Below are 18926 nucleotides of genomic sequence, written 5' to 3'. Positions count from 1 at the left end.
AGAGAACGGGGAGAGGTACCATCCCTGCTGACTGGTTCGACACCTGGTCAGAACACCTGGGATTTGGGCAGACATGTGAGGCTGGATCCACCCTTCAATGAAAAGGAGGTGGCCATGTTTTTTCCACACTTTGAGAAAGTGGCTCGACAGTTAAATTGGCCTGAGGAGTACTGGTCCATACTAGTGCAAAGTGTTCTGGTGGGTAAAGCTCAAGAGATTTATTCGGCTTTACCGATTGACCAATGTGCAGATTACGAGGTATTGAAGAAACACATTCTCAAAGCCTATGAATTGGTCCCGGAAGCTTACCGGCAAAAATTCCGGAATGCCAGGAGGAGGGAGAGTGAGAACCATGTGGAATTTGCCAGAGTGAAGGAATCCATGTTTGATAGGTGGTGTGATTCAAAAGGAGTTGGGAAAGACTTCGAAATATTGCGACAATTGATCCTGGTGGAGGAATTCCAACAGTGTGTCCACGAGGACATTACAGTTCATCTGGAGGAAAGGAAAGTACCAAAGCTGTATGAGGCAGCCACCATGGCAGATGACTATGCCTTAACACACAGGATGGGGTTCCACAAACCGAACTTCTCGCCCAGACCTAGCCAGGGGAGCTATGGTACATCAGGTGCGGAGAATGAAAATCCATGGGGGCGGCCTCGGGATGAAAATGAGGTCCACTTTGACACCACGACTTTTAGAAATCAGAAGACTGCGGTTCCAAGACAGACCTATCGTCCGGGGGACTCGAGGCAGACCACGAGGTTCTCCTCCTGGCCTACTTGCACTTTTTGCCATAAACCTGGACACTGGATTTCCAACTGTTATGCTCTGGGAAAGGAAAATCAGGAGCGGAGTTTCGACTAGTACGACTCCAAATGCGATGGCCATTGTGAGAAATCGCCCTCAAAAGGGTTACCAACAATTTATTTCCGACGGGTTTGTGTCACTGGATGGAGCCTCGACTAACCGGAGACCGGGTAGGATATTGAGGGACACAGGAGCACATCAATCTTTAATGCTTGAAGGCATCTTGCCATGGTCCGAGGAGATGGCAACTGGGGATAGTGTTCGTTTACAGGGGATTGGTGGCTGTGTTAGTGCTCCACTTCATGTCATCCACTTGGAGTCCGATTTGGTGTCAGGACCGGTCACCGTCGGTTTACAAGCCACACTTCCTGTAGAGGTTGTATCGGTTGTTATCGGGAATGATTTGGCTGGTGGTCAAGGTTATGGTAACCCGATGGTTGTTAAAAAGCCCAGTAGGGGAAATAACACCACACCAGTTAGGGATGGCGACAAGTTTAGCAAGTTATTTGTAGGTGGACTGAACTTCAAAACAAAGGAAGATGTTTTGGAGGCTGCCTTCAGCAACTATGGACCGCTTTTGGAAGTGCTGCTGATAAAAGACAGGGAGACACGAAAGTAAAGAGGGTTTGGCTTTGTCACACTTGAAAACTCAAAGGATGCCAGAGAGGCAGAAAAGGTTCTGAATAGCAAGGAGTTGGAGGGTCGGACCATCACTGTAGGGAAGGCATTTCCTAGGGGTCGAGGGGGCTACAGAGGAGGGCCACGGAGTAGTCGTGGTGGTGGCCGCAAGCGATATTATTATGGAGGCTTCCAGAGTTATGACAGCTCCCAAAGGAAGGATTATCAGAGCAGTGGCCGACAAGGAGTCCGCCAGTCAGGTGACTACTGTGACAAGTGGTCCCACCGTAATTATTAGGAGTCCGGAAAAGTTGAAGCACTGAATGCTGCGGAGCCACCGAGCCAAGATTCCTACACGGACTAACCGTGAACGCCACGTTCCTAAAGGCGTCCAGGTAGTGAACTTTCCTGCACGGACTAACCGTGAACTCCACGTTCCTAAAGGCGTCCAGGTAGTTAACTTTCCTCCCCGGACTAACCTTGAACTCCACGTTCCTAAAGGCGTCCATGTAGTGAATACTTCCAGGCCTCACCACCCAACCACCATGGAACCTGGCTTTCAGCTCGGCCTCCTGTTGTAAGTGCTATAGATTTGCTGGCCTTTGGGTTTTTGATCACAACCCCTTAAACTTCATTCAAGAGAAACTAGAAGTAAAAATCAGAGGGGCTGGGACAATGTCGTTGTTTACGCTTGGTCCAGAGGGAATTAACGTTGGACAGCTCTGGGGGTTGTGTAAACTTTTGTTGCTTTATTTTTGGGGAAGGTTGAATATTGTTGCCCACTGGGATTGCTGATTTGGGTTGTGAATTTACTTTTGCTTGTTTAAAGAGGGCGTGCAAAGAAAGTTTTTGATGTGTTCAAACTTTCTTTCTTGAGGAGGGGAAGTGTTACGGATTCGGCCCTAATGATTGTTGTTATGATTATTGTTGTTGGTTCGAAATATTCTGGTGATTGTGGTTGAAGGGAAAGGGTTATTTTAGTTAAAAGATTTAAAAGCGCTCCTGATAAAATGTGGCCGGAAATCCGGATCGTGACCGGAAGAGGTGGAGCGAGGAAGAAGAGGCGGTAGGAGATCGTGAAGAGAGGTGGTTGTTGAAGCTCCGGACCGAGCGGTCGACGTACAGTGCGAGTGAACTTTGCGTCCTTGAAGGGAAGTTTGGGCGATAAGAGATATCGCCGGAGTGCGTGGAGCCTGTGTCGTCGGGGATCCTCATTGAGGTTCCGGAGGATCCTGGCCTCAAAGCCCGGGTTTGAGTGAAAGCCATCCGCCATCTTCGCCATGCGAGCAACCTGCAGTGAACCGGTTTTGGTCGTGTCGGCTGGGCATTATTCCCCGGTGGTTTGCCAGGCACGGCTGTGCAAGAAAGGGCACTTGAGAATTATACGGAGGCTTGCGGATTGAACCGCAAACGTGTACGTCGGAGCACGTCTTTGTGAGGTTCCTTTCCACCACTGTATTGCTGGGTGCTGAACAACGTGACCTCAGGGGTCGCCTCGATCGCCTACGCCTCAATTGACTTTGATCGGGCCTTGTCTCCCCGATCGCGGGAACGCACAGAGACATTGGGACTTCGCCTTGGAGGGGTGCAGAGACATTGGGGAGGTGCCGTGAGTTTGGGGTTAAGAGGCTTGATATTTCCCCCATTGTTGTATGACTCTTTTTGTGTGATTTCTAATATATTATTGTTTGTTCATAACCTGGTGTGGTTGCATTATTGATTTGACTGTTTCATTTGCTGGTTCCATTGAGGGTTTCATTATTTGCTTGATTTCAACCAAGGATAACACATCTTTCTGCCGGGGACCCTCTCGGGGTTCGGAGGTCTACCGAGACCAGAGGTAGGGGCAGGACCCCGTAACATCATGAACATACATCATGACTTCACCATATCCCCACATGATGTGTGTGACATTTTCATTCAGAAACACAAGCGCCGTCTATTCCAAAATAGCATAATTTATGATTAATAAAATAATTCACATTCCGCTGTCCTACCTGATCTCTTTCGTGGGGAGAACCCCCTGCCTTGAGCGTCACAACCTCTGCGCATGGCGGTGCCGGGCTTTGACCAGCTCACAGTCTGTCATCAGCCATCATTTCACACTATGGGAGTGCACAGGTCTTTTATAACTACTAGTGAGCCCGTTGGTCCGAATGGACCAAATTTTCATCGGCTTTCATGGCCTTGCAGCACACCTGCCTGCTACAGTGCTTGATTGAGTTGGAATAAATGCTTTGTAAAATATTATCATTGTTTTTGTTATATATTTAGTAATGAGAATGGCATGCCATGGAAGGACCTATTAAGCTGCTCTATACACCTTAACATGGCGTGCGTTTAGAAACATGGGAATTCTTCTGGATTGTTTGTAGTTAATTAGCCTAATTAACTCAGGAAATCATAACAATCATTTCGCAAGAACTACACAAATCAGAAATTCCATATTAGAAAGCTCCAGTAGAACTACACAAAAAACATGACACACACACACACACACACACACACACACACCTACAAAATTCATCAATTTATAGCAGAAGGAACAGCTGGGCAAGTCGTTTCACCAGTTCCTCTATCTGACCATTAGTCATCGCGAATCTGTTGAACTGTTGGACCAGGGAAGAACGCAAGGAACTGCAGAAACTTCCAAGAACGCACGAAATGCCGTTTCTGACGATCAATTTTTTAAAATTCATGGGGGAGAACCCCAGACCCCTTTATCCCTCCCCCCCCCCCCAGCGCTATCGTTTCATGCGCACCCCCTTTAAATTCCTGGATCCGCCCCTGCAGATATATATATATATATATATATATATATATATATGTATGTATATATATATATATATATATATATGTATATATATATGTATATATATATATATATATGTATATATATATATATATATATATATATATATATATATATATATAGATATATATATATATATATATATATAGATATATATATATATATATATATATATATATATATATATATATATATATATATATGTATATATATATATATATATATATATATATACGTATATATATATATATATGTATATACATATACATATATATATATATATATATATATATATATATATATATATATATATATATGTATATATATACATACATACAGGTAAAGAATGCATGCAATATTTGTAATAGTGTTGATATTTCTATACACGATACACAGATCCTAACGAAGAACGGTCCCCAAGGTAATGCGAGCAATTCTGATGGCGTCTTGCGATGGCTTTCTTTGTCTTGCCCATGTAACCGGCGGGAGGACAGGGTCGTTCTTTTCCTGGGTCTACCGTATACACATGAAAGGGGGCTTGGTCTTCCTGGGATGTAATTTTCAGCCTTGTCTCCTTGGATTAATTGCCACGGAGGCGAAGCGCACAGTGTGTCCCTGCTGTCTTGGAGCAGTGGAATGTCCTGCCGCTGGAGAGAAAGCGAGATTTTCACTTTCCGCGTTGCTCCGTCCCCTGGTAAACCCGCGCACTCTGTCGACCCGCAGACCAAGCTCCTCGGCCTCTTGGAAAGGTAACCGACAAGTCCCGCCCATGAAGAGAAGCTTTCTCCTAATTTTAACCGCTCTCCCACCCGCGCCCGCATTCCCAGGATCGATCCCTCCCACCGGCCGAGCGCTGTGGGACGCGCGCTGCCTTCGCAGACCCTCGCCGCCCCTTCCCGACTTTCGCCTATCTCACTGACCGAGCGGAGCCGGCTGTTGCGCATAGCAGCTCAGAAAGCACGGAAGACTCGCTGTCTGTTACCGTTTGACCCGCCATCATGTCCGCAGCTCGTAAGCCTCCGAGGAGCTGCCACACAAACCCGCTCCCGACGCGTGTCCAGGAGCCACATCCCCGGGCGATGTAACGATCCTCGCATGACTGGATGCGCTTCTCCCCTTCTTCCTCCTCGAGCTGCCGCCGGTGCTCCTGATCGGGCGGGATTGCAAGTCGACGGTGCGGCCTGAGGCGGGGATCTTCGGCCGCCACCGCGCGAGCCTCTGCGCATTTCCCGATGTCCGCGGTGCGAGGTGAGAGCGTTCGTCCCGACGTGCGTTTCCATTTGCTTGTGTGAAATAATATAGGCTAATCCCGCCGTAACTTCCGCGAAGCTTATGGGTGGAAGCGGCTTCATGTTGGCTGCACCGCAGACCGGAGTATCCCATGTTGGGTTGAGCTCGGCGCTGTAGTAAATCCGCGATAGCTCGACCGGCATTTTGTTACCAATCGCACGATGTTTAACACCGTACTATAGGTATGCTAGGTGGCAGGTGCGTCATCGTGTCGCCTGCGAGGTTGTACGAGCTTCCTTCAAGCACCAGGGTCATTGCTATATTAACCACTGAAACACTTTATTAAATAAATCACACCACAAAGTATTAAAAACTCCCATCACCGAATAGCAGTCTTCAACTTAAGTCAATATTGAAGCGGTGTATATCTAAGAGACGATCATTTTAAGTCTTAAGAGGTCTTAAGTCTTAAGAGGCGATCATTTTCAAATTCCATCTCACGCCCATTCGAGAAACGTTCACCCGACAGATACCTGGTGATGTGTTCAAATGGAAATCACTTGTTAAATCTTTCAGCCGGTGATTCTGCAGAAGGACATTCCTCAGGACAGGACAAGGTCGGAGTGAAGTGCTGAGACAGAAGGCGACGGCCGACAATCCCAGGGTCAAAAATAAAATAATTCCCCCTTCATTTCCCACCGGTATTTTAACCCCCCCCCCCCCCCCCCCCCCCGTGAATTATCATCCATATCTGTGGCTCCCGTTGCTTTTGACGTTAAGGTCATCGAGCGCGCCCGGCTCTCACGGTCACCTGCGCTCGGACCTCTACCTTAAGATGGAATTTCAGCACAGGAGGCCCATGAAAAGGTGCGCGGCGGTTGCCAACCTGTGCTCGTCGGTCCGTGATCCATCCCATTTAAACGCCGACCGTCAAGCAAATAAGCAGCACGTTTATAAGTCAGTCCTTGGTATCACTCGACCTGGGCTGCGACCGTCGACCTTCCAGATCCAAGAGCGGACGCTCTACTCTACCGTTACACCACCGAGTTTGATATAACTTGAAATTCATGCGTTTTCAAGAGGAAAATATAAATTGCGTTTCATCCATCTGTTGTTAGTTGCATTAAAAAAAATTTGGCCAAAAAAAAAAATCTCCACCGTGAGTATCGAAGGGAGCCGTGGCATTGCCCTGAGGGCGTGGCATTGCCCTGAGGGCGACTCGCCTGTCGGTCACAATCGCTTAGCGAAGCGTTGCGCGAACGTCGCGCGCGCTTTGCAGCGCAGCAAACGAAAAGAGGAGGCGACTTATCGCCGGCATCCAGCGCTGCAAACGTCCCCTTCGCCGACTGTGCTGGAACTGTTCAGAGCCAGAGAACCTGACAACCGAACCCCGTCCTGATATTGAGGTATTTGTTTAAAAACGCTAAGAAATAATACAATCAAGGAAAGACACAAGGTAGAAGAAGAAGGGCAGCGGTAATGGGCGTCGGGAACGACTGTGGCCGAGCGAGTGTTTGGGTGAAGAAGAAGAAGAAGAAGAAGGGCAGAGGTATTGGGCGTCGGGGAACGACTCGGGCTGAGCGAGTGTATATGTGAAGAAGAGTAAGGGCAGAGGTATTGCGTATTGGGCGTCGGGGAACGACTCGGGCTGAGCGAGTGTATATGTGAAGAAGAAGAAGGGCAGAGGTATTGGGCGTCGGGGAACGACTCGGGCTGAGCGAGTGTTTATGTGAAGAAGAAGAAGGGCAGAGGTATTGTGCGTCGGGGAACGACAGAGCCGGCGTCGCTCTATTCGGGTGATTTACGGCGCGTGAGCACCCCCTACAGCACGGTGCGTTCAAATCCCTTCGGGAATGCGACACCACGATGCCCGGACTATCGTCTTCCCAAGGCCCCGGCGCTGTTTAAACACTGGGCGGTTTGCCATTGCTTCTCTTGCGAGAGTCAAAGCAGGGATTTGGAATGTGACCAGGGATGGGGCCAAGGCCGCGCATTTATCTCTGAGCTGTCTGTTCTGGGTTCAATTCCAGACACGACTTTAAACTCTCCGTTTGGTGCTTCGCAGGCAGGACGTTCCACTCACAAAGCGTGCATCCTTCCGGCTGGGGCTGGGTTCGAATCCCGACGCAGCTATAAACCGCCATCACGGTGTTTCACAGGCAGGGCGTCCGTCGGATGGACCTCAAATGGACCTCCCGTCTATTGGTGTCCGTTGGTGGATATTAAAGATCCCATGGTGTCCTGCGCGAAGAGAAGGCGAGCTATCACCGGCACCATTACCAAATTACAAACTCCAGCCCGAACGTCAGGCCTGGCCAGCTGTTTCGTGAAAGACTTGGGCCAAGCTTCCTCCTGCCAACTTCAAAAGAACCTGGGAATAATTGTGGCCGTAAAAGAAGAAAACATGTAGCACTAGTAGTAGTAGTAGTAGTAGTAGTGGTGGTTGTAGCAGTAGTAGTAGTAGTGGTGGTTGTAGCAGTAGTAGTAGTAGTAGTAGTAGTAGTAGTAGTTGTAGTAGTAGTTGTAGTGGTGGTTGTAGCAGTAGCAGTAGTAGTAGTAGTAGTGGTGGTTGTAGCAGTAGTAGTAGTAGTAGTAGTAGTAGTTGTAGCAGTAGTAGTTGTAGTAGTTGTAGCAGTAGTAGTTGTAGTCGTAGTAGTAGTTGTAGTAGTGGTTGTAGTTGTAGTTGTAGTAGTTGTTGTAATTGTAGTAGTAGTAGTGGTTGTAGCAGTAGTAGTTGTAGTGGTAGTAGTAGTAGTGGTTGTAGCAGTAGTAGTTGTAGTAGTAATGGTTGTAGCAGTAGTAGTAGTAGTAGTAGTAGTTGTTGTAGTAGTAGTTGTAGTATTAGTGGTTGTCACAGTAGTAGTAGTAGTAGTAGTAGTAGTAGTTGTAGTAGTGGTTGTCGCAGTAGTAGTAGTAGGAGTAGTTGTAGTAGTAGTAGTAGTAGCAGTTGTAGTAGTTGTTGTAGTAGTAGTACTGGTTGTCGTAGTAGTAGTAGTTGTAGTTGTAGTAATGGTTGTGGTAGTAGTACAGCCACACAATATCCTCTTTACAGTAGGGTATATTGGTTCTGAAAATAAAGCAAGCAACTTGACGAACCTTCTCAAAGGGTACAGCCCCAAAGGTGTTTTGTACCTTTCATTTTAGCCAATCAAGTTGGGAGGTTGTGCACGTATAGAGCGCCAAATGATTGTCTCTCATCCCGTTTATTATAGTCGCAATCAACGACACATCGGAACCAGGATTCCGACATGAATATCGGAGGCTGTTAAGTTTTATCGAACGACAGAAATACAAAAGGTGGATAAGCACCGGGTTGTGTTTCCTACGCCAAATGCTCATAAATTGGTTTCGCCTCATTGAGCCATCTGCGCTCAATGTGGCCTCACAAGTGGTGACACCAGAGTGGGAGCGTTCCTAAAAGCCTCGTGGCAGGAAGCCAAAGAGATACTATCCCAAACTTGTACTTGTCATTCAGAAAGGCAAGATGAGATATACGGAAAGATTAAATAATTTATGTCTGAACGAAGAACCCTAAATGAAACACTTTTTAAATTTGATCTGAAACACCATAGTAGGGAGCTATGAGGTTAATAATGCCATATTGAGGTCAAAATCTTCAGCCAACACAAAACGACCTTCGTGGAAGGCAAATGACATAACTTAGTTTCTTACCACATCGTATCTACTACTATTACGACTACTACTCCTCTAATTACCCCAATTATTCCCATCGACGTCTGAGGTCTGCTCGGGAACGTTTTTCGCAACAAGGTAGTTAGGGTTGATGTCAAGCGTGTCCAAATTTCACGTACTCTTTATGAAGGACACTGTGGGATCGTCGACATCCACCAACGAGCGGTCCTGGCAGACGGGACAACCAGCTTAATGTCCATGTGACGGAGGGCGCACGCATTTGATGCCTTGCCCTCCATACAAAACACTGGGTGGAGGTTGGAATCCAGATGAGGCAGCTCAGATGTGAATGAGTAAGCATACCTATATAAGCTATCCTACCAGTTGTGTTTTTCTACCAGTTTATTTTTTTACTACCAGTTAATTTTTTCCTACCAGTTAATTTTTTTCTACCAGTTTTCTACCAGTTTATTTTTTTACTACCAGTTAATTTTTTCCTACCAGTTAATTTTTTTCTACCAGTTTTCTACCAGTTTATTTTTTTACTACCAGTTAATTTTTTCCTACCAGTTAATTTTTTTCTACCAGTTTTCTACCAGTTTATTTTTTTCTACCAGTTTTTTTACCATTTTATTTTCTACCATTTTATTTTCTACCAGTTTATTTTCTACCTGTTTATTTTGTACCAGTTTATTTTCTACCAGTTTATTTTCTACCAGTTTTTTTTTTTAACAGTTTTTCTACCAGTTTATTTTCTACCAGTTTTTTCTACCAGCTATCCTACCAGTTGTAAGTTTTCCTACCAGTTAATTTTTTTCTATCAGTTTTCTACCTGTTTATTTTGTACCAGTTTTTTTCTACCAGTTTATTTTCTACGTTTTTTTTTTTAACAGTTTTTCTACCAGTTTATTTTCTACCAGTTTTTTCTACCAGCTATCCTACCAGTTGTAAGTTTTCCTACCAGTTAATTTTTTTTCTACCAGTTTTTCTACCGGTTTATTTTCTACCAGTTTTTCTACCAATAGTAGTGGTTGTAGTGGTAGTAGTGGTTGTAGTTGTAGTAGTGGTTGTAGATGCAGCGCACATCCTACCAGTTTTTTTTTTTATAAATTGATGTTCTTTTTACCTCCCGCAAACCCAACCCCCTTCCCACACCTCCTCCTCCCAAACCCTCTCCCTCCTACAGATCTCCCGATGTCCCTGCTATCAAATGTTGTACTTGTGTGCTTCCCCTTCTCTCCCCATCTTGTCTCCCGCTCCCTTTATTTTGTCTTATGTGTCCGTTTGTTTTTTTTCTCATTAATGTTAGCTCTTACACGAGCCTCGATGTTGTATACAAAAATACAAAACAAAAAAAAAACACGTTGTTGTTGCTTAGATGCATCACTTTCTGGTGGTGCGGCTGATGCAATGCCTCTCTATTACCAGTCTGCTGGTACGCTACACGTTTTGCCGACCTCGGAAGGATGACAAGCTGAGTCAACCCACGTGGTGTTAATTCAACGGCACGACAAGAGCTCAAACTCACGACCCTAACTAAGATCTCAAGGCAGCCACCCTAACCGTTCAGCCAACACCTGGCTTCACCACGTAGTATCGACTGTACAATATTAATAACGGTGAACAAATTTTTTTTTTTTTTATCGCTCGAAGAGCTCCGAACGTCAGCCCAAAAGAGTTTGTATAGAATACAATTTAATGAATGACATTAACTGAAGGTGAAACGCTTCAGTCTTCAGGTTTGAAAATGGTGCCAATCCAAGCAAGCAAGCAAGCGTCCTGTCTTTGAATACAATCCTAATTATGGCTGTAGTTCATGGTTTTGTTCTTCTGACCCTCAAGGTCTAACGTTTACGCCATAACAAAGGCAACGGCTTTGCTTAGACGTGATATCATCAAGCTATGATTGTGTTTGTGAAAATGTCAAACGCGTTGCCATTTGGGAGCAAATGTTGAAATCGCACTGAAACAAATGAGATTTTTAAAAAAAATGGAATTCGAGAAGCTGAATCAGTGCTGAAAGCCGCAACAAACTTACCCCTCGGAGACAAGCCCGCGGACCTCTAAATTTGGAGCCTGTTGACATGTTAGAGTTTAACAAGTTTAAAAAAAAAGTAAAAGCAGCACTGCAAGATTGCTTCCGAGCAGCACCTCTTACTCGTGTTACTTTTGCTTCTGTGCCGGAGGTTCCTCAAATATCCACTTCCACAAATATGTAAGGCTCATCTGCGTCTTCAACTAGTATGTTTACACCAAACTCGGTAGTTGTTACTACCACTCCTACTTTTAACGGCTCAATTATTCCCAACTTGGTGTGGGGATTGTTTTTGGCCAAGTCTTTCACGAACTGGCTGGCCAGGCTTTACGTTTTACTAGTTAGGGCAGGAATTTGAAATATGACCGTGGTGCCAGCTCACCTTCTCTTCGCGGAGGACACCATAGGATCTTTAACGTCCGCCATCGACCAGTGCTGGGAGACAGGACCCCCGGCTTAATTCCCCTTTCGTGAGCAGCGCACATAATCGATGAATCGCGTGCGAACACCAGGATGGCAGTTTTTTGTTTGTTTGTTTTTTCCGTATACACGATCGAGGCTCGTGTAAGAGCGAACATCAATCACAAAAAAAAAAACGGACACATAAAACATATAACAAAGGGAGTGGGAGACAATATGGGAGGAGAGAGGGAAGCACACAAATACAACAGCAGAGAACAGGGACAGTTTGTAGTTGACGTAGGATTCTGACCCAGGCTAGACAACTCAAGGCGAGTGTGCACACCTCTGTGCTATACTGCAGGCCCTCCATGATGTGCATCATTTCATTCAATATGCTACCCATAGGATCATTAAACCCATTTAAACACCAGAGAGGGAGCAAAAATTTCCCCACAAAGAATATAGAATTATTTAAATATATCGTGACATGTCATACAATCGTTACAGTGGCATGCATTATACTTCTTCCTGCAGATTATATCCTTTCTTACACATAAATTCAAAGAAACGGCCGCCATTTTGCTGACTGCAAGCCGAATGTCGTGTTATCTCTGTCACTAGTGACTTGTGTGGCGTTAAACGTGCACGCAACTTACTGCACTATCACACAGGGCATGTGCAGTGCACGTACGACGATAACTTGCTTTAGTTTTCACACAGCCTGCTGAGACGCACACTTCTGACTGCGGCACAGCATGGCCGTGCTTTGGCAGACCGGGATAATGGTCAATCACAACAGGGTGGCCAACATCTCGGGGTATCTCGCAAAGTGAATGGAAGGCTCATTGGGTGTTTCACAACCATCATTGTGCACTTGATTTTATATCAGGTATTCGATTATTTTCAGCAGTGCATGTTGAATGAATAAGGACACTGGGACACATGTATTATGCTTTCCATGACAACCAAGTACATGGATATAGACAAGTGGTTGTGCGTAGGTATAAACCACATCTTGAAGCAAGTGTTCAGACAATAATTCCAAGCAGGCAAACAATTTGATCACTCGAGATCAAATAAGTTCACTCCAGAAATATTGCTGGGTCGTCTGGATCGAGCACGTCATGAGATATTCCGATTTCAGAATGTTCTGTGTGGGTTGATTTCAATACACTTTTGGCATTCATCATATTCCTCAGTAGTGAATGTAGCGACCTTCAAATTCAAATTAAGTCAAGTCAAGTATCCCCAATTAAAGGATACCTGCATTCCATCCATCATAGCAGTTTTGATGTGATGCCCTATGACATGCTAACTGCGAACATATTTGTACATGATAAATGATGCACTATTCCAGTAAGGAGGGGGTAAGAAACCACTGGCAGGAAAGGTGGGACAGGGACAAGGTGCCCTCTGACCTCGACTATAAAATTTATTTCCGCAATTCTGGTTATATGTTCAGTCTCCTGAATGTCTGCACCGAGTGCTCTCTCACCTTACCGTATAGCAAACGATTTCAATCGGGAAATGTTCAACTTCCGGAGCAAGAGCACTAATATGTATGTATGTATGTATGTATGTATGTATGTATGTATGTATGTATGTATGTATGTATGTATGTGTACATATATACACAAAGAATTAAGTTAAGCACCCCTACACAACGAATTAAGGTAAGCACCCCCTAATATATATTCTTTGTGTATATGTATACATTGGCATATATTCTAAGGTATGTGAGATCAAATAATGATTGGTATGACATTAGCAATTATCCATTGATGAAATTGAGTGATCAAAGTGAAAAAAAGTGATTGGTTGAGTCAGTGATCCGATCACGTGGGTCCTACACACGTTATTGACGCAAAGATCGCTAGAGGTCTTCTCAGAACAATGACTGTACGTTAGAAAACATAAACGTCATCCACACTGTCCGTGATGGACCTATAGCTCCATACTTAAATTGAGGTGAAAATATGCCTAAAATTCCCAAAAAATTGCACCTTAAATTATTCAGAATAAAATATTGAAAACGGCATGATTGTTATGTTTTTATGTGACCATAATATCACTTCTCCAGAAAATATAGCAATATCATGGGTATATTACACTGTTTTGACGACAACAAACTTGTAATGTGCGAGGTTGTAAAAAAACGGGGGGGGTGCTTAACTTAATTCTTTGTGTATATATATATAGTGCCTTCAGAAGGTATTCACATCCCTTGACATTTTCACATGTTGTTGTGTTACAGCCTGAGTTTAAAGTGGATTAAATTGAGATATTTGGCACTGATCTATACATCATACACCATAATGTCAAAGTGGATTTTTTTTTTTCCAAAATAATTAAAAATGAAATACAAAAATATCTAGTTTACATTAGTGTTAAATGCCCCGAGTCAATACTCCATAGAAGTGCCTTTGGCATTGATTAAAGCTAGGAGTCTTCTTGGGTATGTTTGTATCAGCTTTTCACATATTAATTTAAGAAGTTTCTCCCTTTCCTCCATGCAGATTTGCTCAAGCTCCGTCAGGTCGGGTGGGGAACGCTGTTAAACAGCAATCTTCAAGTCTTTCCACAGATTCTCAATGAGATTCAAGTCTGGGTTTTAGATGGGCCACTCAAGGACTTTCACATTCTTGTCCTGAAGCCATTCCAGTATTATTGCTTTGGCTTTATGCTTGGGGTCACTGTCTCCTATTGGAACATAAATATTTGCCGCAGTCGAATGTCTTTTGCAATCTGAAGCAGGTTCTCCTCAAGCACTTGCCTGTATTTGGCTGCATCATTATTCCCTCTATCCTAACAAGTTTCCCAGTCCTTGCCGCTGTAAAGCATCCCCATATCATGATGCTGCCACCACCATGGTGATGGTGTTAGGTGGGTGATGAGTTGTGCTTGGTTTCCACCAGGCGCAGCACTTTGCATTCAGGCCAAAGTGTTCAAAATTTGTCTCATCAGACCACAGAATCTTTGCCTCATGCTCTGAGTCTTTCACATGCCTTTTTGCAAACATCAGTGGTGCTGTCATGTGCCATTTTTCTCAGGAGTGGCTTCCGTCCGACCACTCTCTCATAAAGCCTACATTTGTGAAAGGCTGTAGAGACTGTTATTTTAATGGCAGGTTCTCCCATCTCAGCCAAGGAACGCTAGTTCTGTCTGAGCTGTCATTACGTTCTTTGTCACCTCCCTGACCGAGGTCCTTCTTGTCCGGTTGCTCTTTTTGGTTGGACAGCCAGCTCCAGCAAGAGTCTGGCTGGTTCCATAATCTTTCCATTTCTTAATGATAGAGCTCACTGTGCTCTTGGGAACTTTCAACACTCCAGAAATTGTTTTATACCCATCAGGAGATCTATGCCTCCTCACAATTCTATATCGGTGTTCTATGGACAGTTCCTTGGATTTTAATGTCGAGTTTCTGCTCTGACATGCACTGGCAACCGTGGGACCTTATATAGAAAGGTGTGTTTCTTTCTAAATCATGTCAAATCAATTCAATTGGTCACAGGTGGAATCTAATAAAGTTGTAGAGACATCTCAATGATGATCAAAGGAAATTGGATGCACCTGAGCTCAATTTGGAGTGTCAGAGCAAAGGGGTTGAATACTTATTGACTTGAGACATTTCAGCTTTTCATTTTGAATTGATTTGTAAAAAATTCGAAAAAAAAATATATCCACTTTGACATGTATCTTGTATAGATCAGTGAGAAAAAGAACTCTCAATTTAATCCATTCTAAATTCAGACAAGAACACAACAAAATGTGAAAAAGGTCAAGGGGTCTGAATACTTTCTGAAGGGTGTGTGTGTGTGTATGTGTGTGAAGGCACTGTGTGTATATATATGTATATATCTATCTATATATATATATCTATATATATATATATATATATATATATATATATATATATATATATATATATATATATATCCATCATCAAATTGCAAGAAAAATTTCAAGACCTCACATGAGCATATATATATATACACATATATATATATATATATATATATATATATATATATATATATATATATATATATACACACACATATAGTATGCACACTCGCCTTCTGAGCTGTTTCGACAAGGTTCAAATCTCAGCCTGTCCATAAACAGTTCATAAACAGTGTCCATAAACAGTTGTTAGCTCTTTCACGAGCCTCGATTCAGTATACAAAAAACAAAAACAAACAAAAAAACAGTCATCCCAGTGTTTCACAGGCAAGGTAATTCATCAATATGTGTGCTGTCTAGGTGGCAGTACTGTGCAAAAGTTTGGCTTATTCCAATGATAGTCATACTTCAGTGTAAATTCATCAAATTATCAGTGATATCAGTCATATATATTTATTATTGCAAATGACCAGCCTTTATAAATGTGTGTAAAACAAACTGCTTACTTAAATAACAAGAACAGTGCTATTTTAAAGTATCCGTCAATCATTTGGGTGTCCGCCCTTTGCCTTCTTGAGTGCCATCACTCCTTTACTCATGCTTTCTGTATATGACTGAAGCACTCTTACAGGAAAGTTGTGCCAAATATTCTGTAGAGCATTCTACAGTTCTGAAAGGTCAGTTGTGTACTTCTTGTTCTTCTGTTTTTCCAGGTAATCCCAGATAGCCTCGATGGGACTCTGGACTCTTGGGTGGCCATTCTAACACTTGGAGCACACAAGCTGTAACCTATTCTCCAAATATTCTTCTTCGCTCTATTCTTCGCTCTTTCACGAGCCTCGATCTTGTATACAAAAAAAAAAAAAAAAAAAAAAAAAAATAGTATTGGTCGTGTGTTTTGAATCATTACAGTCGTGACCAAAAATATTGGCACCCTTGCACTTTTTTCAAATAACTCACAATTTTCTCCAAAAATACGTTGAAATTGACAAAAGTATTTGGTCTCCACAATTCTTTATTTTACTGTTAATATTAATTACACTTTGACATTATGGTGTACTGTTAATATTACACTTTGATATCTCCAGAACCTTTGTTTTTGATTCAGAACTTAATATATCCTTTTAAATCAGAAAAATAAGAAGAAATGGCATTGACACAATTATTGACTCCCAAGACTTAATATTTGGTAGCACAGCCTTTGGACAAAATAACGACAGTCAAACACATACTATAGCCATGAATGAGCTTCCTACACCTCTACACTGGCAGTTTGGCCCACTGTTCTTGTGCAAACTGCTCCATTCTCCCAGATTTTCAGGGTGCCTTCTCCCAACTGCTGTTTTCAGATCTCCTCACTGGTGTTCAATGGGATTTATATCTGGACTCATTGCTGGCCACTTCAGAACAGTCCAGCATTTTGTCTTGAACCATTCCTGTGTGTTTTTATAAGTGTGCTTGGGGTCATTGTCCTGCTGCAAGACCCATGACCTTCGACGGAGACCCAGCTTTCTGACACTGAGTTGAACATTGCGCTCATAAATGCTTTGGTAATCTCCTGATTTCATGATACCATGCACACATTCAAGGCTCCCAGTGCCAGAGGTAGCACAACAACCCAAAAACATCACTGAACCTCCCCCATGTTTGACTGTAGGGAAGGTGTTCTTTTCTTTGAAGGCTTCATTTTGTTTTCTGTAAACATAGAGATGATGTGCTTTACCAAAAAGCTCTAATTTGGTCTCATCTGTCCACAGGACATTCTTCCAGAAGGATTTTGGCTTGTTCAGGTGTGTTTTGGAAAACTCCAGTCGGGCTTTCTTTTGTCTCTTTCTCAACAGTGGGGTCCTCCTGGGTCTCCTTCCATAGAACCCACTTTCATTGAGATGGCGACAGATGGTTGAGTTGAAACTGTTGCACCTTGTGTCTGAAGAACAGCTTGAATCTATTTGGCAGTTTATCAAGGTGCTCTGTCCACCATTCGAACAATCCTTTGCTGCAATCTTCGATCAAGTTTTCTCTTGCGGCCACATCCAGGGAGGGTTGTCTACAGTGCCATGGGTCTTAAACTTCCTGATAACATTGCGAACGGTGGACACAGGAACATCAAGGTCTCTGGAGATGGACTTGCAGCCTTGGGATTGTCCATTCCTGGCTACAATCTTGTGTCTGACCTCCTCAGACAATTCTCTCGTTTTCTTTATTTTGTCCATGTTCATTGTTTTACACACAGTGACACAAAACAGCAGAATGACTCCTTTTCTCCATTCAAAGTGGTTGAGTGATTTTTATATTGCAGGCACCTGCAGCTCACCATGGGTGAGTTCAATTCCAAAGTAAAGAAGAATCACCTGCTTGAAATATAATTATTTCTAACAACTTCTAAAAGGTGCCAATAATATTGTCCGGGGCATTTTCGTATTTCTGTGTGGAATAAGCTAAGATTTAGTAATTTTTTCAGCTTTTTCTGTTTTGTTCTATTGCAAACCAAAGAAAGACATATGTGGATACCAAAAGGTTATTTAATTTCAACAATATTCTGGAAGAAATGGTGCATTATTTGAAAAAAGTGCAAGGTGCCAATATTTTTGGCCACGTCTGTATATATATATGTATATCCTTTCTCATCTAACTTGAATGATCAGAGAAAAAAATTGCAAGACCTCACATGAGCAGTAGAAAGTACACATTCCAGATATTTATTATAAATTGTATTAATGTATCAACAACCAAGGAACTAATTCACCAGCATCACTTCTGTATGACCATTGATTCTTCCTTAATAACGTTATTCGTGGTCAGCGAAATAACATCAGCATTATTGTACTATTTTCAGCACTGCGAAGCAAACAAATAAACAAGAAAACGTCATGCGTAGCACGATACTTGCAAAATACGCCCTCCCCCAAAAGTTTACCATTGATACAGCAAATTGTCCATTTCATGAAGATTTAAATTTACAATCTTGATCAAAGCTCGGGTCAACAGGATGAAAAGTGACGATTTTAGAAATTTGACCCATGTTGACCTTTTGGCCTATGTTGACCTCAAGAACACTTGGTGGTTGAAGTCAGTGACCAGATATGCAAGCCCTCTTCAAATTTCAAGTCAATTGGATGAAAATTGAGGATTTTAGAAATTTGGCCTATGTTGATCTTTTGGCCTATGTTGACCTCAAATATACTTGATGGTTGAATCAGTCACCAGATATGCAAGTCCTCTTCAAATTTCAAGTCAATTGGATGAAAAATGAGGATTTTAGAAATTTGGCCTATGTTGACCTTTTGGCCTATGTTGAGCTTTTGGCCTATGTTCACCAAAAATATAATTTGTGGTTGAATTCAGTGACCAGATATGCAAGTCCTCTTCAAATTTAAAGTCAATTGGATGAAAATTGAGGATTTTAGAAATTTGGCCTATGTTGACCTTTTGGCCTAAGTTGACTTCAAGAATACTTGGTGGTTGAATTCAGTGACCAGATAT

At 43.0% G+C, this 18926-nt stretch overlaps 1 protein-coding gene across 2 annotated transcripts in view; it reads left to right on the top strand.

Moving 5' to 3' along the window:
- The first annotated feature begins 5138 nt into the window (after positions 1–5138).
- Positions 5139–18926, top strand: part of LOC137436295 (leucine-rich repeat and fibronectin type-III domain-containing protein 4-like) — a 401292-nt gene continuing 387504 nt past the window's right edge. Inside the window, exon 1 of one of the 2 annotated variants that reach the window (XM_078785876.1) lies at positions 5139–5488. The gene's annotated coding sequence lies outside the window, so the exon portion shown is untranslated. The remainder of the gene's footprint in view (positions 5489–18926) is intronic. The other variant, XM_078785881.1, reaches the window with a different exon arrangement.

The sequence above is a fragment of the Myxine glutinosa genome, chromosome 1, assembly GCF_964187855.1.
Source record: "Myxine glutinosa chromosome 1, kmMyxGlut1.1, whole genome shotgun sequence".
Lineage (NCBI taxonomy): Eukaryota > Metazoa > Chordata > Myxini > Myxiniformes > Myxinidae > Myxine > Myxine glutinosa.
This window is presented reverse-complemented; position numbering and strand designations above follow the sequence as displayed.